At 37.9% G+C, this 26,185-nt stretch overlaps 1 protein-coding gene across 17 annotated transcripts in view; it reads right to left on the bottom strand.

Annotated features, from left to right (window-relative positions):
- Positions 1 to 26,185, bottom strand: part of EIF4G3 (eukaryotic translation initiation factor 4 gamma 3) — a 374,779-nt gene that overhangs the window by 103,572 nt on the left and 245,022 nt on the right. The gene's annotated exons all lie outside the window — the stretch shown is intronic.

The following is a 26,185-nucleotide window of genomic DNA, read 5'->3' as shown; positions in this document are numbered from 1 at the left end:
ACAGAGCTTCCAGAAGAAACACAGACCTGTTGATGTCTTGATTTTAGTCCAGTGAAACCAGTTTGGGACTTCTGACCTCTCAAATTATGGTGATTTGTTATAGCAGCAACAGGAAAAGGCCACAACCACAAATTTTGACTTGGGTTTTCATTTGTTTCAAAATACTTTATATTGATAATTTCCCTTTTGATATCTTCTTTGACTCTTGGGTTATTTACAAGTGTGTTATTTAGTTTCTAAATATTTGAGGGATTTTTCCTGAGATACTTTTCTTGCTGATTTCTAATTTAATTCCACTGTGGTCAGAGAATATACCTGCTTTGGCTTGAATCCTTTGAAATTTATTAAGACTTGTTTTATGACCCGCAATATCGTCTATCTGGGCAAATTTGACATTTGCACTTCTGTATCTGCTGTTTGACTGTTTAATAAGGTCAAGTTGGTTGTGTTGTTTAAGCCTTCTATAGCCTCTCTAATTTTCTTTCTACTGGTTCTATCAATTATGTTTTTCTAATTACGTCAAATCCGTGTCACTACTTTTTGATTATATGAAATGCAGTTATAATAAATGTACTTAAAAGTTATTTAATGATTTTCTATGCTAATTTTAATAACTATGTCAGTAATAAATCAGTTTTGATTATTTTTCTCCTCATTGTGGGTCATATATTTTCATGGCTTCACTGGTTAATTCTAGCAAACATTTGAGGAAGAAACAGTATCAATTCTACAAACTCTTCCAGAATACTGAAGAAGAGGGACTACTTATCAATTCATTCTATGAGGTCAGCATTACCATATACCCAAATATGAAAACTGCCATAAAAAGATATGCCAGTATCACTCATGAACTTAGACGCAAAAAAAAAACCTAAATAAAATTTTAGCAAATCAAATTCAACAATACATGAAAAGAGAAATACCTCATGACCAAGTTTTAACCCAGGAAAGCAAAGCTGGTTTAATATGCAAATATCAAGTAATTAATAAACAAAAAAAAAGAAAGCTATGATTGTCTCAAGAAATGCAGGAAAAAAACTGATAAAATCCAACATGTATTCCTGATTGAAATAACAAATTTCTCAGCAAACTAGGAATATAAAAAGAACTTCTTCAACCAGAGAATTCAAACCCCTACAGCTAGTATCACACTTAATGGCGAAAGACTGAAAGCTTTCTCAGATCAAGAAAAAGACAAGAATGTTTACTTTCACCACTTTCTTTCAACATTGTACTGGAGGTTCTAGCTAGTGTAGGAAGTCAAGAAAAAGAAAGAAAAGGTGCATCCAGTTAGAAATGAAGTAAAACTGTCTTTCTTCAGAAATGACATATTTACATAGAAAATCCAAAGGAATCTCTACAAAAATGCTAATAAAGCTAGTAAGTGAATTTTAGCAAGGTTGCAGGATATGAGATGAAAAAGTCTATTGTACTCCAATGTTAGTTATAAAAAATAAAAAATTGAAATAAAAAATGCCATTTACAATAGCCATCCAGATATATGAATCTGACAAAATTATAAAAGCCCTGTATATTAAAAACTTCAAAATATTCCTGAGAGAATTAAAGAAGACAGACTTACATGTCAAAATATATCATGTTCATGGGTCAGAAGACTCAATATCGTAAGACATCAATTTTATCTGTAGATTCAACACAAACCCAATCAAATTCCAATAGGTTTTGTAGAAAAAAACTGCAGAAAAAAACTGATTCTACAATTAACATAGAAAAGCAAAGGACCCAGAATGGCCAAAACAATTTTGAAAATGAAGAATAAAGTTGAAGGACTTAGTGCTATCTGATGTCAAGAGTTATTACGAGCCTCAGTCATCATGACAGTGTGGTACTGGCATCAAGAAAGATGACTAGATGAATGAAAAAAATAGAGAAATCAGAAACAGACCCACATATAACACGCACAACATATTTTTGGAAAAGCTGTAAAGGAAATTTACCAGAAAACGGGTAGCCTGAAATTCTCGTACATTGCTGGTGGGGATATAAAATGGCACAAATACTTGGAAAATGTCTTGCAGTTTCTTAAAAAAAAATGAATATACACTTAAATATGACCCAGTCATTCCACTCCTAGTTATTTACTCAAGAGAAATCACAGCATATGTCCATACAAAGTCTTACACACGGATGTTCACAGCAATTTTATTTGTGACAGCCTCAAACTGGAAATAACCCAAATGTCCACCAATAGGTGAACAAATTGTGCTACGGATGCAAAGTGTGTCAGCAACTTTAAAAAATGAGTCACTAACATGTGCAACAATACAGACATACCTAATGAGTGAAGGAAACCAGACAAAACAGTTTATGCTTTCTGATTTCATTTACATAACGTTCTAAAAAATGCAAACTAATCTATAGTGACAGAAAGCAGATAAGTGCTTGCCTGGGGACTGGGGTGAGGGTAGTGCAGGACAGAAGGATTTATAAACAGACAGGAAGAAACTTTTTGAGGTGATAAATATGTTCATTATCTTTTTTTTTTTTTTTTGCAGTACGCGGACCTCTCACTGTTGTGGCCTCTCCCATTGCGGAGCACAGGCTCTGTACGCGCAGGCTCAGCGGCCATGGCTCACGGGCCCAGCCGCTTCGCGGCATGTGGGATCTTCCCGGACCGGGGCACAAACCCGTGTCCCCTGCATCGGCAGGCGGACTCTCATCCACTGCGCCACCAGGGAAGCCCAATATGTTCATTATCTTGATGGTTGTAATGGTTTCATGAATATATAGAGATGTCAAAACTAATCAAATACTTTAAATATATATATGTTAATTTTATGTCAGTTACACTTCAATAAAGGTGTTAAAGTGGTCTGGGTGGTTTCTAAAGTAAATAAAACATATGCATATCCATATATCTATAATAAATGACAGTGTTTTAACCTATAATAAATGACAGTGTTTTAAAAGATTTAAAAAGAACATATATAGTATTCTTCCACTTATGGAATGGAAAGAAATAGAAATCTATACAGCCAAGCAATAGGATTCCAAGGGCTTTTTTTCTTCCTCCTAACTTTTGCTGCTTTTTATCTTTTAATTTTCTTCTTTTCAAAAATGCCAAAAATATCATTTGAAGCGAACAAATATCAAGGTAATATCCCTCTCTACCAACTAGCGAATTCTAGTTGCCTGAGCTGAACAGAGGTAGCAGTCTTTGGGGTACAGTCTACCATACCTTTACGGCTCACACAAATAATCACAATCAAATATGTAGGTTTATTTTTAATTAAAAACGGGGTCATGCCATACAAGTTACTTTGCCAAGTGCTTTCCCCCGCCTTTATTACGGAAGTCCTTTTAGGCTACGGGGCAGGCCTGCCCCCGCGAGCTGCCGCACAGGGTCCCTCAGGGTGTGTGTGCACGCCTCTGGGCGAGCCTCACACACCTTGCTGCTTTTCTTGCCACAGCGACCACTTTTAAACCCTTCCCTGCTGCTTCTTTTACTTCCTCCGTGCCACCCCCACAAAGGCACGCGCACACATACGCATTTATCTTAACAGATACCACCAGATTTCACTCCAAAAAGGTAAAAATTCACATTCCTATCACAAATACATGAGTGTTGGCTTTCTTCCATTCTCACAGGTATTGATATTATATCTGCCAAACTAATAGCTAAAAATGGTATTTCAACATTCACTAGGAAGGGTCAGCATCTTTCTCTATTTCTACTGTTTGATCTTTCTTTTCTGTAACTTTCTTATTTTATTCTTTACTCAGTATTCCATTAAATTGTTTGTTTTAACCTGCATATACTCTATAAACAGATTAACCTCTTACATACCATTTTCTTTTAATTTCCTTTTGCCAAGACAACAATTCAAAATTTTATTTATTACAATTTTATAATGAATTTTCTCTAATGAATATGTGTTATGTTTATAAACAACACCAACAAAAAAAGCCATGAAAAAACGACACATGTATTTTAGTTAATTTGAAATTAAGGCAAAAGGAAAAGTCTTCTTTTTTGATACTGTCTCAAATACATACCAATGTGCCACTTTCAAACCCAAAAATTTTTTAATGGATTTATTTGCATGGACTAGCCTCGCAATCTTTAAGACCATGTCTCTCTCTAGTTTCTGAGGCATTAAAGCTAGAAATTTAGCTTCTACATTCTGGTCAAAAGCAGGACGATTTCCTGCCCCAACAGTGCTAAAAATTTTACCACTAACCCACTCAATACACCTTTGTTATTCTATACAATCAAAGACTTAGATACAAATTGAGAATGCATCGTTAGAATTTGAGCCCTTTGAAGATAACAACTGTATCTTACTGGTCTCCTTTGTATGTCCTACATCTAATACAGTATATGCTCACTAAAAATCTGTTAATAAACAAATGCCCTGCAATCAAAATTAAACTGAAGATTAACGTTTCTCTACAACAGCAATAAACACTGTTTCAGTCTTTTTGTATTCGGTAGGTACTACTATATTATTTCCATTTCAGAGATCAGGAAACCGAAATAGGAGGAGGTTAACTAAATGGCCCCAATCCCGGAGAGAGCAAAGGTTGGAGCCAGAATTAAAACACAGATGTAACTTCAAAGCCTTTGTTTTCCCAACATAATACTCTGCCTCTCAACTCTACCTTGCTCCTGTACTTTCTCATCTTAATTCCAGCTTCATTTTCATTTTGGTTGTCTTTTGTTTTTGTAGCAGGAGAGGATGTGGAGGTAAACAAGGGACAGTAGCGTAAAGAATGCTGTCTGCCTGTTACCCCTAAGCATAGTATGTCAAGTCATCAGGAAAATAAAATGACAAAGTGACTCTAAGTAGAAGGTTTGCTCCAAGCTCGGCAGAGGATAGTTCATTATGCAATGCTGTAGCAGTGAGAAAAAAGATGACTCCAATGAGACCACTACCTCATTTGCTAGGCCTCTGTATTACATTTTACTGCTCTTTCTACAGTGCCTCAGGCATTTTTACACTTTAGTAAGTGCTTCTGCACTACTTCTACCACGATCAAAATAAACTGCAATTAAATTTAAGGTAAATCTAGTACAGATAAAGAAATGTCAATCACTACAGCACAGATATATAATTTGAGAACAGACTACAACACAAGTAGTTATCTTTCTGTCTACTAAATGCTTTTCATCTCTAAATACAACACTAGAGCTCATTCCCTTGAATACATAAACCCTGATTAAAAAACCCCTCCCATCTGATCATCAGTGAGTCCACACTGCCAGTGCTTTGCAAAGTATACAGGAGTCTACTGAAACCTTCATCTGGGGGAAGCCACTAAGAATAAGGAAACACACCTTGACAGCTGTGATCACTTATCCCTCATCTTCACCTTACCCAACCTTATATTACCAACTATCTCTCTTTAAGATCATCAAGTTCCCAATGGAAAGTCATCTCTGAGTCCCAGAGGTCAGAAGAAGACCTGTCAGATAGTAAATACAAATTGACATTGTCTGAACAAATCAAATAAAGCTATTAATCAATTTAGTTCTGAATTTCTACCCCAAACAGTTAAGTATGAATACGTCAAAATATTTCAACACATTATAAAGACCCATCTTTAGGCCATACGTCCATATTTCTTGGCTTTCTACGACAGCTTCTAATTTGAATATTCCTCCTTGTGTCCCAAAATATGGATCAGAATATACTGTCAAAAAGTATTTTAAGTTACAACTCATCTAAAAATAAATACGAATTTTAGAGGCGATCTAGAGTCTACTATGGAAATCTAAAAATGTCAGCATCTATTTATTCCAAGCAGAGTTGCTCAAATATTTGTTGAGTCGAACAGTACTAAGTCTTAAATCCAAATAAGTGGAATTTTTAATTACTCTCCCATCTGAAAAACTGACCTGATACAAATGGTATTAGGAATTTACACAAAAAATAAATTCCTGAGGTATACTTCCATTCTTCTGATTGGTATTATTTAACAATGATTAGTGTAGACCCCATTTGCAACATGTATAAGAAAGCCATGCTTTTAGGGGGTTATAACATGATTTAATAATGTGATTGTACAATTTAAGAAATATCTTTATATGTACAGTATGACATTTCAAAGGGAGTATCTCCCTATTACAATCAAATAGATTTAAATGTTTCAAATAACACTCTAATCATGTTTGAATTCTGTGTTTAAATAACTAATAATAGCTAATTTAAATTATGACAGCTCTGGGACTCATAAGTAATTGTTGAGTAAATGACAACTACTAATGAGGGTGCTATGTTCTAAAAACCCTAATAGTTTTTGGATGTTATCAAGTACTTCATTGAATACTAAATGCTATCACATAAAAAATGACCTCTTTTTCATTTTTTAAATGGTGCACTAGGTACTAAGGTACAGCCTAGATTACACGCATGGATTCTGGAATCAGTAGAAACTTGCAGAAAGAGTTATTAACTAATGGGCTGGGGATGACATCTTCTGTGCTTTTGTGGTCCCTTATTAGCCATTTAAGGTGAGTACATTTAACTCTAACCCCTATCATCATCTACCTAGTTACTCAATTGTTAATTTATATGAATATATGAACATTATATTAATCTCCAATATAAAATGAGTATCTACATCACAAGGATTATTTTAAATGATGAGAGGAAATATAGTATAGAGAACAAACTAGTGGTTACTAATGAGGAGAGGGAAGGGAGTAGGGGCAAAATAAGGGTAAAGGATTAAGAGGCACAAACTACTATGTATAGAATAAAAAAGCTACAAGGATATATTGTAAAGCACAGGGAATATAGCCAATATTTTATAATTACTTTAAATGGAGTATATTCTATAAAAAATATTGATTTACTATGTTGTACACCTGAAATTAATATAATATTGTAAATCAACTCTACTTCAATGAAAACTATAAATAAATATTTTAAATGAGAGACAATAAAGAAAAGTGGTTATGAGCTCTAGATGTGGAGCTAAGTATGAATTCTGGCTCTATCATTTATTTACAAACTATATAACCTTTAGCAAGTATTATTTCCTCTGTATCTTGGTCTCCTCTTCTGTAAAACAAGTTAATAGGGTTGTTGTGAGGATTAAAGAAGTTAATACAAAAGTGCCCGGCAAATAGTAAGCACTTAACCAGCAACAGCTATTATTAAAAACAACAAATTTTTCCAACTAGGATGGTATGGCTCATTTATTTATTTGTTTGTTTGTTTGTTTATTTGTTTTTGATGTGTCTTTTTAAAATTATAGTTGATTTATAATGTGTTAACTTCCTCTGTACAGCAAAGTGATTTAGTTATACACATATATACATTCTTTTTTAAATATTATTTTCCATTATGGTTATCATGGGATTCTGAATATAGTTCTCTGTGCCATACAGTAGGACCTGCTGTTTATCCATTCCATGTAAAATAGCTTACATCTGCTGACCCCAACCTCCCACTCCATTCCCTCCCTCAACCCCCTCCCCCTTGGCAACCACAAGTCTGTTTTCTATGTCCCTGAGTCTCTTTGTGTTTCATAGATAGATTCCTTTCTGTCATATTTTAGATTCCACATATAAGTGATATCATATGGCATTTGTCCTTCTCTGACTTACTTCACTTAGTATGATAATCTCTAGTTGCATCCATGTTGCTGAAAATGGCATTATTTTGTTCTTTTGTATGGCTGAATAGTATTCCATTACACACACACACACACACACACACACACCCCCCACATCTTCTTTATCCATTCATCTGTCGATGGACATTTAATTTGTTTGCATTTCTTGGCTATTCTGAGTAGTGCTGCTATGAACATAGGGGTGCATGTATCTTTTTGGATTAGAGTTTTTTCTGGATATATGCCCAGGACTGGGATTGCTGGAGCATATGGTAATTCTATTTTTAGCTGTCTGAGGAACCTCCATACTGTTTTCCATAGTGGCTGTATGTATGGCTTATTTTAAATACACTTGATTTGTTAGTCAGATACTCTATAACGCACACGCACACACACACACACACGCCAAGAATAAACTGACACCAACAAAAACTTATTCATTTGCTTAAATGAGTAAACAAACATTTAACAAAAGCTCTAGGAGGGTAATAAAACAAATCAGAGCTTTACTAATCTTGAAGAAGGTGTAAGAGAGCTGGAGATAAAACGCATACATATCAATATTTGTAAAGCCCTACAAGTATTCTAAACTGATATAAACATACTTAGGTGTTAAGAGTCAAGGAGTTATCAGAATGGAAAATTTTGTGAAGATAGTCATATTGAAAATATTAAATTTTGAGCAAGTTCTTTAATATGCTCTAAATTAAGAAGACAACGTCAAGGCAACAATGTGGGAATTAGTACCTGGCAAATGGGTGTGGAGGACTGGCTACAAAAAATAAAATAGTACAGCTAAGAAGAGATAACGACTAACAGAGGGCCCTGAAGGTTAACCTGAGAGCCTGGATCTCACACCTCTGCATCAATTACTCTGTCTCTGTAACGCTTAGACAGATATATCCAGAAACAGTATTTTCTCTGGAAGACTTTTCTGGGGAATGTGTACTGAACATACTTTTGTAGAGAAGTCTCAAAGCAGAGAGAATTGCAGAAGCTGAGGTATTAATAAGAGAGTCTGTGAAATGGACTAGAAAGGGAAGGGGATTGAACAGATGGATGGATAAATAAATGAGATGGATAGCTGGAAGGATAAGAAAGGCCTGGAAGGGTCCTGGGTAGGCGGCCTTGGAGAGAGCAATGCAACTGTGGCAAAAATATACAAGAACTAAGTTACATACAAAGGAAATTCAGAATCATTAACTTATACAATAAAACACAGATCCTCTATGTTTCAACCACAAATAACGACCCTGCTGTCCCAGCCCAGTTTGGTGTTCCATATTTATGACATTAAACAGTGCACCTAGAGTGGTTAACTACAGAGGGGCATTCACTACCCAGCTGAGAAGACCCTCTCAAACTCAGGTAAGATGTAACTACTAGCAAAATAGTAAGATAGAATAAAAATAATACATAGTTCAGGCATAAAACACATCAAAAGACAATGTGGTTTCAGGTTGTACTCCAACATTCCTTTACATCTGGTATTGTCAATTATGGTGTTTTTGTTGGAACCTACTTCCTAAATGTCTAAGCTATAACTTCCCTAACATGATTAATTTATATCTTCAGGGTTTTTAGCATAAAGTTCTTAGGCTGATGCCTCTGAAAGATCCTTATATAGATGCTGGTAGCACAACCACTCACAGTCCTATTCATTTTTTTTTAATAAAAGCTTTATTGAGATGTAATTCACGTAACTATAAAATTCATCTTTTTAAAATACACAATTCAGTGGTTTTATCTGTAATGGAAAAACTCCAGTCTTTCCATCTTTCTATGAAGGGGAAAACCCAGTTCTTGCCTACAATGTATTTCCTTTTCTACTAATCCAGAACACTTCACTTCTGACACTTCTGGTCACCAAATACGTAGGGGTTTTCCCCCACAACAAGCAATTCTCTGTGACGCCAGCTGTGTTTCCACAATTTAATTCAATCTAACACTATCTACCTGGAGATAGTATCAGATATTACATGTTAGGGCTCAGTTCCAAAAGACTGCCCCCCACCCCCACTTCAGATGCCAGTTGCAAGTCTAGGTTATCACCTGTGCTTCTGACCAGCCTGCTATAGACTGGAAGTTCCAACAATCCCCTCCTCAGGTTTGCTAGAACAGCTCACAGAACTCAGGGAAACATTTCATTATGTCTACCAGTTTATTAAAGGATATGATAAAGGATACAGATAAACAGCAGGTAAAGATATACACGGGCAGCGGAGAGGTCTGGGAGAGTCCCAAGTGCAGGAGCTCCCTGTTGTCGTGGAGCTGGGGTGCATCACCCTCCTAGTGTGGATGTGTCACCAGCCTGGAAGCTCTCTGAACTCCCTACTATGGAGGCTTCATCAAGTAGGCATGATCCAATATTAATTCCATCTGCAGCCCCTCTCCTCCCTCTGGAGGATGGAAGGAGGGCTAAAAATTCCAAGACTCTAATCATGACTGATTCTTTCTGGTTACCAGCCCCCATCCAGGAGTCATCCAAGAACCCACCTAGAGTCACCTCAATAGAACAAAAGATGCTCACAGTACTTTCATCACTGGGGACTTTACCGGGCTTTTAGGAGCCCTATGCCATGGACAGAGGTCAAAAAACAGTATTAGAACAAGAGATGCTCCTAGTGTGCTTATCATTCAGTAAATTACAAGAGTATTAGGAGCTCTGTGCCAGGAACCAGAGGCAGAGACCAATATATATTTTCTATTACAGGGACACCTCAGAGATATTGCAGGTTCGGTTCCAGACCATTGCAATAAAGTGAATATGGCAATAAAGTCACACAAATTTTTTGGTCTCCCAGTACATATAAAAGTTATGTTTACACTACACTGTAGTCTAATAGGTGTGCAATAGGGTTATGTCTAAAAATTTTTATATACCTTAATTTAAAAATACTTCATTGCTAAAAAATGCTAACCATCATCTGAGCCTTCAGCAAGTCATAAATCTTGTTGCTGGTGGAGGGTCTCGCCTCGATGTTGATGCTGCTGACTGACCAGGGTGGTGGCTGCTGAAGGCTGGGGTGCCTGTGGCAATGTCTTAAAATAAAATAACATTGAAGTCTGCCACATCAACTGACTCTTCTTTTCATGAACGACTTCCCTGTTTGATAGCATTTTACCCACAGTAGAACGTCTTTCAAAACTGAAGTCAGGGCTTCCCTGGTGGTGCCGTGGATAAGAACCTGCCTGCCAGTGCAGGGGACACGGGCTCTATCCCTGGTCTGGGAAGATCCCACATGCTGCGGAGCAGCTAAGCCAGTGCGCCACAACTACTGAGCCTGCACTCTAGGGCCTACGCGCCACAACTACTGAGCCCACGTGCCACAACTGCCACAAGCCACGTGCCACAAGTCTTTCACTTGTTCTTTCACTTGAACACTTGGAGGCCAACGCAGGGTTATTAATTGGCCTAATTTCAATATTGTTGTGTCTCAGGGAATAGGGAGGCCAGAGGAGAGTGAGAGAGATGGGAAACAGCTTGTCAGCGGAGCAGTCAGAATACACACATTTATGGATTAAGTTCACCATCTTACAGAAACATCCAAGATCACTATCACTGTAGCAAATGTAATAATCATGAAAAAGTTAAAGACACTGTGAGAATTACTAAAATGTGACACACAGACATGAAGTGAGCAAATACTGTTAGAAAAACGGCACCAACAGACTTGCTTGCCACAGGGTTGCCACAAACCTTCAATTTGTAAAAAATAGTATCTGCAAAGTGCAATAAAGTGCATTATAAAGAGATATGCCTGTATCTCACAACTGCATATTTATAGAACTATGCACCCTTCACCACTATCTAGCTTTAGAAGATTTTCATCACCCCCACAATGAAACCCCATATCCATTAGCACTCCTTCCCCACTCTTCTCTCTCCTCAACCCTTGGCAACTACTAAGCTACATTCTGTCCCTAGGGATTTGCCTATCCTGGACATTTCATATAAATGGAATCATATAATACATGGTCTTTTGTGACTTTTTCCTGTAGCATAATGTTTTCAAGGTTCATCCACGTTGAAGCATGTATCAGTACTTCACTCCTTTTCTTGACTGAATAATATTTCGTATTTTACATAGATACACAATACATTGTTTATCAATTCATCAGTTGATGAAAATTTGGGTTGTTTCCACTTTTCAGCTGTCCTATTTATTGTTTCCCCATTCCTTTTAGTTTTCTCTTTCCCTTTCTTCCGAATCTTCTACTCCTGACTGAAACAGAAAGTTCATAATGTTATTACTATCCTCTATTTTATATGCTTGTTAAGGCTTTCAGTGGTATACACTCTCCTTAAAATTCATGTTCTAAGCAAACCATCTCTCTTCCAAATGACAGCAGAGGTCATTTTGAGATGCGCCATTGTAAAGATTAACTGACATAATGGTACAAATCCTTTAATCAAAGTTATACATGCATATATGGACTATTCTAAGGGATTTTCTACCATCTCATGCCTAGAATTTAATTAAGAACTTTTCAGATGCTATCATATTCTTGAGCTGCTCTCCTATGGAACAAAAATTCATAAGGGCAGAGATCACGACACCCATTTGCTCTGTGTTATATTAGTACAGTTCAAAGGGAACATTTGGGCCTTTAATACTAGCTGAAAATAGTAGTATTAATAATACTTAACATTTATAGGGTGTTTAATATGTGCTAGACACTATGCTAAGTGCTTTTTATATATAGCACATTTTATTGTCACTATTTATGAGGTAAATACTATTATTATCTTCATTTTCTGGATGAGAAAACCAATTCAGAGATTAAGAAACACAAGGTTACAGAGATGGACAAAGGAAAAGGCTAAGACTCAGGAGTATCTGACTCTGTTGCTTTCATCTTGACCACTATACTTTACTGCTGGTGTTTAGACTAACCAAATACATGAAAAGTTACATTCAGATCTTATGCATATATACTAAGAAGATTGCTGCTGTAACTAAAAATAAAAAAAGACGTTATAGTCAAAAATGAGAAGCTTAGAATTTATCTTGAGGGTGAATGCCCCCAGTGCCACCCATCACTCTGAAGGGTTTAAGCAGAGATGTGAAAAAGGAGTGGTAAGTCCAGATCTCTATTTTAAAAAGATGACTACTTCGTGGAGAATGAACTTGAAGGGGGCCAAAGCTGGAGCCAGAGAAATGAGTGGTATCCACGCAAAAGTGCAGGTCTAAGGCAGTAGGAAATAGAGAGGAGGAGACAAATTCAACAACCGTATCAGGTAAAATGAGAGAACCTTGTTAAATGACCATATATGAAAAAGGAGTGACTCAAGGAGGAAGTACATCAACAGTGACTTCAGGATTTTAGCTTAATTAAAGTCAGTGCCACTTAGATAAAAGAACAGGTTTGGGGGACTAGGTGATTAGTCTGGTATCGGATATATTGAATCTGAGACGACTCCGGGATTTCCAAGTGGAGATATCCGGCAGGCAACTGGAAATACAAGACTGAAGCTCAGAAGAGAAGGTGGGATGGAGATAAAAAATGTAATTCATTAACATATACCACCGGGGCCATCTACCATTAGATGAAATTACCCACGAAAAATGTGCTGAACAATATCAGAATTAGAACATAACCCAAATATGAGGGAAAATTTTGGGGTGGTGAAACTGTTGTATATTTTTACTGTGGTGGTGATTACATGACTTTACATGTCTGTCAAAATTCACAGAAATGAATGCTACAAAGAGTGAATTTTATTGCATATATATTACACTCAATAAATCTAACTAAAAAAGAAGAAAAGGAGAGTGATCAATAGTCAATAATCAGTACCAATAATGCCATTAGAAGTGGTAAAAAGACCAATATGATAGCATGTTGCAAGCGTAAATCAGACCATATTAGTTAATAGTGAACACAGTAGAAGCAGAAATGGTAGACTATTCTTGAGAAGACTGGGTAAGAGGAAGAATGAGTTTAAATGGTAACTAAATGGACGTGTAGGATTGAGGGAGTGTTTAATGTCTGAAAGAGACTTCAGCACATTTACAATGAGAAAGAAGTCTGTGGGAGGTGGTGAATATATATATGAGACTGCAAAGGGACAGCTAGTAAACTCTGATGAAAGTTTGGATAGAGACAGGTTTGTAGCTCCGGCAGAAGGTTGAAAAAGGCATACTCAGTGCACTCAGTTTTCTAAACAGAGACAGAAAAAATGCCATCTGCTGAGAGTGGGGAGGGTTGGGCTGATTACAGGATTTTACAACAGGGAGGTCATACAATGAATGGTTGGTGGTGGAGAGCATGTGTTTGCGGAGGCACTTTCTTTTTTTTTTTGTAGAGGCACTTTCATTCACAGTGGTGTAATCTTGTCCAGTAGTGCTCTGCCTACTGGAATTTAAGAGAGAAGATGGGGTATTAGCACTGCTTTTTTCTAAAGGAAAAGGGGATAGGAATTATCAGATAATCCTCCTCTTCCATCTTTGCTCAAATCTCATCTTCTATAGAGGCCTACAACTCTAACCATGTTATTTACATACTACAACCTGCTGCCCCTCCAGCATTCCTTTCCCTGCTTGATTATTTTTATAGGACTTAAAACTTTCTAATATAAACTAGGGCAGGGATCACTAGATTCTTCATTGATGAATCTGAAGTGCCCAGAACAATGTAGAACATAGTAGACCCTCGTTAACTATTTGCGGCTGAAACAAGTGGGCATTCACAGGTCCTTTTAAACATGCATAAATGTATACTCCCTAAATCCTGAAAATATTTAAATAACTATAACAATGTAAAAAGCATATTAGAGGGCTTCCCTGGTGGCGCAGTGGTTGAGAGTCCGCCTGCCGATGCAGGGGAAGCGGGTTCTTCCCCTGGTCCGGGAAGATCCCACATGCCACAGAGCAGCTAGGCCCGTGAGCCATGGCCGCTGAGCCTGCGCGTCCGGAGCCTGTGCTCCGCAACGGGAGAGGCCACAGCAGTGAGAGGACCGCGTACCGCAAAAAAAAAAAAAAAAAAAGCATATTAGAAAGAATAACAGAAATGTGACGTAAAGGAAGGCTTGGGATGTAACTCTTCTGGTGACCCTGAAAAACCCAATTTACCTCCACGGCTTATTTTTGGTAATAGCAAAGTAAGAATAATTATATCCCAGAAACAACTGCTTAAATCGTAAGATTAATGCTTGAGATGCCTGAGAAAAGGTCTTGTAAACATTAAAAAAAGGATGATTTTATTATGATTGCAACTAAATTACGAAGTACTGTTAAGATAGCAATAGAAAATGGAGAAAAAACATATACTGAAGGAAATGCATTTTGGACATTTTTCTGCATCAGTAGTGAAAATGATCTCGTCAAAGATATTGGAAACACCTCTCAAGACTACTGTATGCAAGGTGAAGATGGCTATTGGAGAAACAGAAAGCTTTTAGCAAGACTAGGCTTGCCTGAAAGAGAACAGCATTCCCCTGAACTGTCTGTATTACCCTGTCTGGAAGCAAGTTAAGTACAACGGTTTCTTTCCGAGGTAGATTAATTACTAAGTCTGGGAAAAGTGGGCTAAATTCTGAACAAAGTATCTATGTCTATTCATGGAAATATGTATAACTAAGTTAATTAATATCAATGAATGAAACTTCAAGGCTCATCTTGCGAAGAAATGAACTTCTGTAAATAGTGGGGAAGTGTAACCCATTTGAGGAGGCAAGGAGGACCTGTGCACAGTGCTTGCCAGACAGGCTTGGCACCTGAGTCTGTGGATAAGCTCCACCACCAGGTAAGTGTCTGGACTCCTTCCACAGCATACGAATATAGAAAGAATTTGAACCAGCACCAGCATTCTACAGAAAATGCTTAAGATTTCACTGTGGAAGGCAACAAGAAAATAGGAATAACATAGCAGAAATGTTCTTTTTAGGCAGCTCTGTTGCCAATATTTTTACAAACATGGTGGGGAAATCCAGTCATTTTAATTTATTTATCCCTAAGGATCACTCAGACTCAAGCCTCTAGAAAAGGGAGCTAAGAGTCCTTGTTTTAAAAATTGCTCTGCTGGTGTTGATAAATGACATGGAAGCAGGAATGTGTAAGAAGTTCTGTTCACAAGGTTCCAGAACACAGTCCTCCAGAGGTATATGAGAAGTTAAATTAGATGGGTGCACAATATGGGAAGGATTGGGCTTGTGGGACACTCAAACCACTGGTGACCTATTTTCGGCACCAGGAACCAAATCTTCCAGGGATATTTCGAATACTTCTTAGAAAGTTTAAGTCAAGCAAAGGCAAGAATAAATTTCAAATTCCTTATTATTGATGTGGACCTTCAGGTTATGGTTTTAAACATGAGTCTTTTTCAGGTTAGTTTACACAAACTGAAAGACTTTTATTTCTTTTATTTTAAGCTTACTTACGTTTTATCTCTTTTAAGGTATTTTCAATATTCACAAGTGAGAATAAATCAAGGATTATTATTAAAACAATTTTCCTGAATTAAAGTATGTTTCTTTCATACTGAAGTAAATCAAAAGTGAGAACATGGAGATTGGTTCAAGATGGCAGAGTAGAAGGACGTGTGCTCACACCCTCTTGCGAGAGCACCAGAATCACAACTAACAGCTGAACAATCATCAACAGGAAGACACTGGAACTCACCAAAAAAGATACCCCACATCCAAAGACAAAGGAGAAGCCGCAATGAGATGGTATGAGGAGCAAAATCACAATAAAATCAAATCGCATAACCACTGGGTGGGTGATTCACAAACTGGAGAACAATTATACCATAGAAGTCCAGCCATTGGAGTGAAGGTTCTGAGCCCCATGTCAGGCTTCCCATCCTGGGGGTCCGACAAGGGGAGGAGGAATTCCCAGAGAATCAGACTTTGAGGGCTAGCGGGGTTTGACTGCAGGACTTCAACAGGACTGGGCAAAACAGAGACTCCACTCTTGGAGGGCACACACAAAGTAGTGTGTGCATCAGGAAACGGGGGGAAGAAGCAGTGACCCCACAGGAGACTGAACCAGACCTACCTGCTACTGTTGGAGGGTCTCCTGCAGAGGTGGGGAGAGGGGGGAGGCTGTGGCTCACAAAGAGGACAAGGACACTGGCAGCAGAAGTTCTGGGAAGTACTCTTTGGCATGAGCCCTCCCAGAGTCTGCCATTAGCCCCACCAAAGAGCCTGTAGCCTCAGGCCAAACAACCAACAGGGAGGGAACTCAGCCCCACCCATCAGCAGACAAACAGATTAAAGTTTTACTGAGCTCTGCCCACCAGAGAAACACCCAGGTTTACCAACCACCAGTACCTCCCATCAGGAAACTTGCACAAGCCTCTTAGACAGCCCCATCCACCAGAGGTCAGACAGCAGAAGCAAGAAGAACTATAGTCCTGCAGCCTGTGGAACCAAAACCACATTCACAGAAAGAAAGACAAAATGAAAAGGCAGAGGACGATGTACCAGATGAAGGAACAAGATAAAACCCCAGAAAAACAACTAAATGAAGTGGAGATAGGCAACCTTCTAAAAAATGAATTCAGAATAATGATAGTGAAGATGACCCAGGACCTCAGAAAAAGAATGGAGGCAAATATCGAGAAGATGCAAGAAATGTTTAACAAAGCCCTAGAAGAATTAAAGGACAAACGCCTAGAAGAATTAAAGAACAAACAGATGAACAAGACAATAACAAATGAAAAATACACTAGAAGGAATCAATAGCAGAATAACTGAGGTAGAAGAACGGATAAGTGACCTGGAAGACAGAATGGTGGAATTCACTGCCACAGAACAGAATAAAGAAAAAAGAATGAAAAGAAATGAAGACAGCCTAAGAGACCTCTGGGACAATATTAAACGCAACAAAATTCGCATTATAGGGGTCCCAGAAGGAGAAGAGAGAGAGAAAGGACCCGAAAAAATATTTGAAGAGATTATAATAGAAAACTTCCCTAACATGGGAAAGGAAATAGCCACCCAAGTCCAGGAAGCACAGAGAGTCCCAGGCAGGATAAACCCAAGGAGAAACACGCCAAGACACATAGCAACGAAATTGACAAAAATTAAAGACAAAGAAAAATTGTTAAAACCACAAGGGAAAAACAACAAATAACATACAAGGGAACTCCCATAAGGTTAACAGCTGATTTCTCAGCAGAAACTTTACAAGCCAGAAGGGAGTGGCACAATATGTTTAAAGTGATGAAAGGGAAGAACCTACAACCAAGATTACTCTATCTGGCAAGGATCTCATTCAGGTCCGATGGAGTAATCAGAAGCTTTACAGACAAGCAAAAGCTAAGAGAATGCAGCACCACCAAACCAGCTCTACAACAAATGCTAAAGGAACTTCTCTAAGTGGGAAACATAAGAGAAGAAGAGGACCTACAAAAACAAACCCAAAACAATTAAGAAAATGGTAACAGGAACATACATAACAATAATTACCTTAAATGTGAATGGATTAAATGCTCCAACCAAAAGACGCAGGCTTGCTGAATGGATACAAAAACAAGACCCATATATATGCTGTCAACAAGAGACCCACTTCAAACCTAGAGACACATACAGACGGAAAGTGAGGGGATGGAAAAAGATGTTCCATGCAAATGGAAATCAAAAGAAATCTGGAGTAGCAATACTCATATCAGATAAAATAGACTTTAAAATAAAGAATGCCACAAGAGACAAGGAAGGACACTACATAATGATCAAGGGATCAATCCAAGAAGAAGATATATAACAATTATAAATATATATACACCCAACAAAGGAGCAGCTCAATACATAAGGTAAATGCTAACAGCTACAAAAGAGGAAATCAACAGTGACACAATAATAGTGGGGAACTTTAACACCTCACTTACACCAATGGACAGATCATCCGGACAGAAAATTAATAAGAAACACAAGCTTTAAATGACACAATAGATCAGATAGATTTAATTGATATTTATAGGAGATTCCATCCAAAACAACAGATTACACCTTCTTCCCAAGTGCACACAGAACATTCTCCAGGATAGATCACATCTTGGGTCACAAATCAAGCCTCAGTAAATTTAAGAAAATTGAAATCATATCAAGCATTCTTTTCTGACCACAACGCTAGGAGATTAGAAGTCAACTATGGGGGAAAAAAAGAAGAAAACACAAACACATGGAGGGTAAAGATACGTTACTAAATAACCAAGAGATCACTGAAGAAATCAAAGAGGAAATCAAAAAATACCTAAAGAGAAATTACAATGTAAACACGCCGATCCAAAACTTATGGGATGCAGCAAAAGCAGTTCTAAAGTGGGAAGTTTATAGCAATACCAGCCTACCTCAAGAAACAAGAAAAATCTCAGATAAACAATCTAACCTTACACCTAAAGGAACTAGAGAAAGAAGAACAAACAAAACCCAAAATCAGTAGAAGGAAAGAAATCATAAAGATCAGACCAGAAATAAATGAAACAGAAACAAAGAAAACAATTGCAAAGATCAATAAAACTAAACCTGGTTCTTTGAGAAGATAAACAAAATTGATAAACCTTTAGCCAGACTCATCAAGAAAAAGAGGGAGAGGACTCAAATCAATAAAATTAGAAATGGGCTTCCCTGGTGGCACAGTGGTTGAGAGCCCGCCTGCCAATGCAGGGGACACGGGTTTGTGCCCCGGTCCGGGAAGATCCCACATGCCGCGGAGCGGCTCGGCCAGTGAGCCATGGCCGCTGAGCCTGCACGTCCGGAGCCTGTGCTCCGCAACGGGAGAGGCCACAACAGTGAGAGGCCTGCGTACCGCAAAAATAAAATAAAATAAAATAAAATTAGAAATGAAAAAGGAGAAGTTACAACAAACACCGCAGAAATACAAAGCATCCTAAGAGACTACTACAAGCAACTCTATGCCCATAAAATGGACAACCTGGAAGAAATGGACAAATTCTTAGAAAGGTATAACCTTCCAAGACTGAACCAGGAAGAAACAGAAAATATGAAGAGACCGATCACAAGTAATGAAACTGAAACTGTGATTAAAAATCTTCCAACAAACAAAAGTCAGGATCAGAGGGCTTCACAGGCGAATTCTATCTATCATTTAGAGAAGAGCTAACATCCATCCTTCTCGAACTCTTCCAAAAAACTGCAGGGGGAGGAACACTCGCAAACTCATTCTACGAGGCCACCATCACCTTGATACTAAAACCAGACAAAGATACTACAAAAAAAGAAAATTACCAACCAATATCACTGTTGAATATAGATGCAAAAATCCTCAACAAAATACTAGCAAACAGAATCCAACAACGCTTTAAAAGGATCATACACCATGATGAAGTGGGATTTATCCCAGGGATGCAAGGATTCTTCAGTATATGCAAATCAATGTGATACACCATATTAACAAATTGAAGAATAGAAACCGTATGATCATCTCAATAGATGCAGAAAAAGCTTCTGACAAAATTCAACACGCATTTATGATAAAAACTCTCCAGAAACCTACCTCAACCTAATAAAGGCCATATATGACAGACCCACAGCAAACATCATTCTCCATGGTGAAAAACTGAAAGCATTTCCTCTAAGATCAGGAATGAGACAAGGATGTCCACTCTCACCACCATTATTCAACATAGTCTTGGAAGTCCTAGACATGGCAATCAGAGAAGAAAAAGAAGTAAAAGGAATACAAATTGGAAAAGGAGAAGTAAAACTGTCACTGTTTGCAGATGACATGATACTATACAGAGAGAATCCTAAAGATGCCATCATTAAACTAGTAGAGCTCATCAACGAATTTGGTAAAGTTGCAGGATGCACAGAAATCTCTTGCATTCCTATACACAAGTAACGAAAGATCAGAAAGAGGAATTAAGGAAAAAATACCATTCACCACTGCAACAAAAAGCATAAAATACCTAGGAATAAACCTACCTAAGGAGGCAAAAGAGCTGTATGCAGAAAACTGTAAGAAACTGATGAAAAAATTGAAGATGATACCAACAGATGGACAGATATACCATGTTCTTGGATTGGAAGAATCAACATTGTGAAAATGACTATACTACCCAAAGCAATCTACAGATTCAATGCAATCTCTATCAAAGTACCAGTGACATTTTTCACAGCACTAGAACAAAAAAATTTTACAATTTGTATGGAAACACAAAAGACCCCGAATAGCCAAAGCAATCCTGAGAAAGAAAAATGGAGCTGGAGGAATCACGCTCCCTGACTCAGACTATACCACAAAACTACAGTAATCAAGACAATATGGTACTGGCACAAAAACAGAAATATAGATCAATGGAACAGGACAGAAAGCCCAGAGATAAACCCACACACCTATGGTCAACTAATCTGTGACAAAGGAGGCAAGGATACACAATGGAGAAAAGACAGTCTCTTCAATAAGCGCTGCTGGGAAAACTGGACAGCTACATGTAAAAGAATGAAATTAGAACACTCCCTAACACCATACACAAAAATAAACTCAAAATGGATTAAAACCTAAATGTAGGACCAGACACTATAAAACTCCTACAGGGAAACATAGGAAGAACACTCTTTGACATAAATCACAGCAAGATCTTTTATGACCCACCTCCTAGAGTAATGGAAATAAAAACAAAACTAAGCAAATGGGACCTCATGAAACTTAAAAGCTTTTGCACAGCAAACCAAATTATAAACAAGACAGAAAGACAACACTCAGAATGGGAGAAAATATCTGCAAATGAAGCAACTGACAAAGGATTAATCTCCAAAATATATAAACAGCTCATGCAGCTCAATATTAAAAAAACAAACAACCCAATCCAAAAATGGGCAAAAGACCTAAAAAGACATCTCTCTAAAGAAGACATACAGATGGCCAAGAGGCACATGAAAAGCTGCTCAACATCACTAATTATTAGAGAAATACAAATCAAAACTACAATGAGGTAACACCTCACACCAGTTAGAATGGGCACCATCAGAAAATCTACAAACAAATGCTGGAGAGGGTGTGGAGAAAAGGGAACCAACAGTCTTGCCCTGTAGGTGGGAATGTAAATTGATATAGCCACTATGGAGAACAGTATGGAGGTTCCTTAAAAAAGTAAAAATAGAATCACCGTATGACCCAGCAATCCCACTACTGGACAGATACCCTGAGAAAAGCATGATTCAAAAAGACACATGCACCCCAATGTTCACTGCAGCACTATTTACAATAGCCAGGTCACGGAAGCAACCTAAATGCCCATCAACAGATGAATGGATAAAGAAGATGTGGCACATATGTACAATGGAATATTACTCAGCCATAAAAAAGGAATGAAATTGGGTCATTTGTAGAGATGTGGATGGACCTAGAGACTATCATACAGAGTGAAGTGAGTCAGAAAGAAAAAGAAATATTGTATATTAACACGTATATGTGGAATCTAGAAAAATGGTACAGATGAACCAGTCTGCAAGGCAGAGATAGAGACACAGATGTAGAGAACAAATGTATGGACACCAAGGGGGAAAGCAGGGAGGGCAGTGGTGGTGGGATGAATTGGGAGATTGGGATTGAAATATAAATATTAGTATGTGTATAATTGATAGCTAATAAAAACCTATATAAAAAAAGTGATAACAGCAACTCAAATGGCTGTATGAATCAGAATTTTATTAACAACTCTTGAAACATACAATCATATCTCCATTTGAGAAATAAATCTCTCACCTTGCAGCCTACAGAAACTGAAAACCATCCTTCAACCTTAGCTGAGCCTACAAGAAATATAAGGCAAACACTGGGAAGCCACACAAACCAGGTCAGCGGCTGCTACCACTAAAATACTGGGGATATGGGAGGCTGTTGCCAGTCTCTATAGCCAAGGAGTTTACATCTGAACATCCACGTGGGACATACAAGATCTTGGATCCCTACAAAAGCAAGGACTTGGAACTGAGATTCTTATAAAAATCCCTGAGAGTCCTAACAGAGTGACAGTCTCAGTGAAAAGGAAGCTAAAACAGTACACAGACCAAAATAAACCAGTGAGTCAACATAGAGTGATGACAAGGAAGGATGTTTGGTTTCAACTAGGTGTAGAGAGCCTGCTGTCATCCTGAAAATTAGTATACACAGGGAATGCGTTTATTTTGTGTGCGGTAAGAAAGTTCGTTTAGGACATTAAACTCAGATTAAGTTCCAGCTAATGTTTTCCCTAAGACATGCTTTGAGAGGAGCTGCCCTCAATCCACATCCGGGAAAGTTTAGCTGAAGATAAGTTCATAAAACAAATTTATAAAATATACAAAGAAACAATACACCATGAGCAAAGCCAGAGAAGACAAACAGAAAGATTAGAAACCTCCCTCTGCCAGAAGAATTTCAAATAATAGTTTTATATCAAAAACAGATAATGAATGTAAAAGAAAAAGAAAAAATCACTACTATTTTTAAAAGTGGAAAAGTTCATGTTACACAGCATGCATGTCACACAGTATATACACTCATGAAATTGCACAAAATGAATTCCTGAATGCTGAGTGGGGAACATTTTTCCACAAGTTCTGAAATTCTCTCTTCTTCCCCACCAAGTATAAGGAAACCATAATAAAAATTCCTAGGACTTCAAGAAATCAATTAATACAGGAACTTCCCTGATGGTCCAGTGGTAAAGAAATTGCCTTCCAGTGCAGGGGACGCGGGTTAGATCCCTGGTCGGGGAACTAAGATCCCACATGCCACAGGGCAACTAAGCCCACGCACCTCAACGAGAGAGCCCACGTGTCGCAACTAGAGACAGAGAAGCCTGTGCGCTGCAACAAAAGATCCCGCATGCCGCAACTGAGACCCAACACAGCCCAAAATAAATAAATATTTAAAAAAAGAAATCAATTAATACAGATTTTTGCACATTTAATTATTGAAGTGATCATATGAATCAAAAGCCCATCTCTGAGGCTTTTCAGAGTACCCTGAAGATACAATTCTCGTCTTATAGGGTTTGCCCTTCAACCCCTAAGCATCCAGAATTGTTGCAATTTGCTCCAGTCAGAAATATGATCTAGAATAGTAGCAAGAAAATGTTTTCTAGCAGAAGTAAGAGAAGGGACCACATATCTTAAGTCTGACTTTACTGCTTTAAACAAGTACCTCTGTACGAACTACTGCGTATTTCTATGCATCACACCTGTGAAAAGCAAATGGTTTCTGAAGCCCGCTTTAAAGTGTTTCATCCTCAGGCAGAGACAGTAAGAACTATTCTCAAAAGTCAACAACAAAAGACTGATATCCAAACCAAATTGTTACAATTTTAATATCCTCTCAAAGTAAATAAGGTACGCTAAATAAGTGCAAAAAAGACGGGAGTCATTAAGCATATGACATTTCAGGTCGATATTATCTAAAAGAACGATGATGAGTTAATTTTCATGGTTAACTTTTGTAGCAATAACATTAAAAAATATTAATAGTGAAATCAGAGGGCCAGGAATGTTTCTGGTAAGCCTTACAATTTAAAGAATGCTAGAGGTGCATGGGTTCTTGAGGTTCATTTACTTTGAATTTTGAAGAGTGTAAGATATAAAGGGAAATTACAGAACTTCTAGTTCCTTTAAAACACATTCATAGGTTAAAAAAATCATGGAACTAGAAAAATGCCAAGACACTTTCCTTCCTGACATCACCAACCTCTACCTCATCCCTAATCACGGCAAAAGACAGTTCTTTCTTTTAGCTACCTTCTGGTCTACTGCTGAATAATCTATATTCTTTTACTAAGGTGCTGGTGACTTATATGACTAATTCCAAGAGTATTTGCATTTCAAACAAAATGTACCATGGTATGAAGACAACTTAGCCCCAAATTCTGTTTGTCCATTTATCCCTGGGAGCTGTCTTGCAATATCAGGCCACCTAAGTGACAAACTGCTTAAAAGAATGAATGAATGTCAGGGATGAGCAGAAGTGGGAGTTCAGTGCAGAACTTTGCTTTATACTAATTTCACTTCCGAGATATGGTTTGTATCTTTGTATCCCCTATGCCTGCTATTCTTTCTATTATCTGTTTGGATGTTTTTTCCCAAAACATCTGTCTTCAATAGCTTCTCCTATTTTTGGAACTACCACATCACTAATTGTTGAATGGCAACTCACAGGTAGGTAAGTGAAGGGAAAAAATGAAGGGTCAAACAAATTACTGTTCTCTATCAAACAAGTGTTCTTTGGAGGGGCATTCACCTACAGCCACACCAAAAGTAAGATTGTTTTTTCAAAGACTTACAAAAAAGCCCCAGGTCATCACCCCACCAAGGAGGAAGTTCCTAACATAGTGAAGGCACTATGCTTCTGGAGCATACTGATGCTTATAGAGGCCGGTCTATTGAGGAAACAGGCGATTTATAAATGTTTATGATAAATTTCTCCCCGTCCCAACTGCCTGGCATTGCTTGCTTTTCTGCTCTGGTTTACTGGGGAACTAGGTGTTCTACAGTTCTAAAGAACCAGACACCTCTCAGAGACCTTCATGAGGAAATTACCTCAAGAACTGAGCTGGGTGGGAAAACCACATCTTAAAGGTAGAGATCAGGTTTGTCTGTTTGTTTTTTGCGGTACGCAGGCCTCTCACTGTTGTGGCCTCTCCTGTTGCGGAGCACAGGCTCCGGATGCACAGGCTCAGCGGCCATGGCTCACGGGCCCAGCCGCTCCATGGCATGTGGGATCTTCCCGGACTGGGGCACGAACCCGTGTCCCCTGCATCAGCAGGCGGACTCTCAACCACTGCACCACCAAGGAAGCCCGAGATCAGGTTTTTTGACTTGCCAAGTTTCTCGATTAGACAGGTCACAGTAGGCAATAAATATTGGGGATGTGGGTGACTAAAACATCTCCAGTACCTATCTAGATCAACTGCTGGGGGAGCAGTCATTTGCCAAATTGTATAACTTAACTTGACAGGTACACAGAGAGCAAAATTATACAGTGTAGGGCAATGTTTCAGAAGATGGGCTATGCTGACTTGTTAAAAGCCATATTCTTATGGACTACTGACATAAGAATAGTTGATAAGCCTCAGATAACTTTTGATTAATATTATAAAAACCTAATGGTTAGATCCAAGATTCCAGGTGATGCTACATTAAAAAGAAATAATTTTGAATTCAGAAGAACATAATACTTTGACAATATTAATGATAAAGTAATAATGATAAAATTAATATTTCAGGAAAAATGAAACTTTAAAAAGAAAAAGCAGAAGAGCATTAAACCTATCTGCGAGTTAATCAGCGAGGGTACTTTTATTTTTCAGAACTAGTTATAAACCTTTGACATTCTGATTGCTATTTTCCTTAACCCAAGATTAAAGAAGAGGTCTTGCATAGAGGAATTCTTTTAAGTTTAGGATTGATTACACTTTAAAATTCCGAGAAGACAGGATTAGGGACTATAGACCATGCTGGTTTTGACTGCTTTCCAGCCCCAAAGCAACAAAATTAACCACGGAGGAAATGATTCATATGAACGAGGCAAAAACAAAAAACACGTGTACAGTGACATATACCTTGGAGGCATTTTGTATATTTGAAATTTCATTTGCATTTTTAGACAATGGAGTAACTCTGCTGGATGCACTAAAACATAAACACACCAATGAA

This window comes from Mesoplodon bidens (genome assembly GCF_964165515.1).
Source record: "Mesoplodon bidens genome assembly, chromosome: 2".
Taxonomy (NCBI): Eukaryota; Metazoa; Chordata; class Mammalia; order Artiodactyla; family Ziphiidae; genus Mesoplodon; species Mesoplodon bidens.
This window is presented reverse-complemented; position numbering and strand designations above follow the sequence as displayed.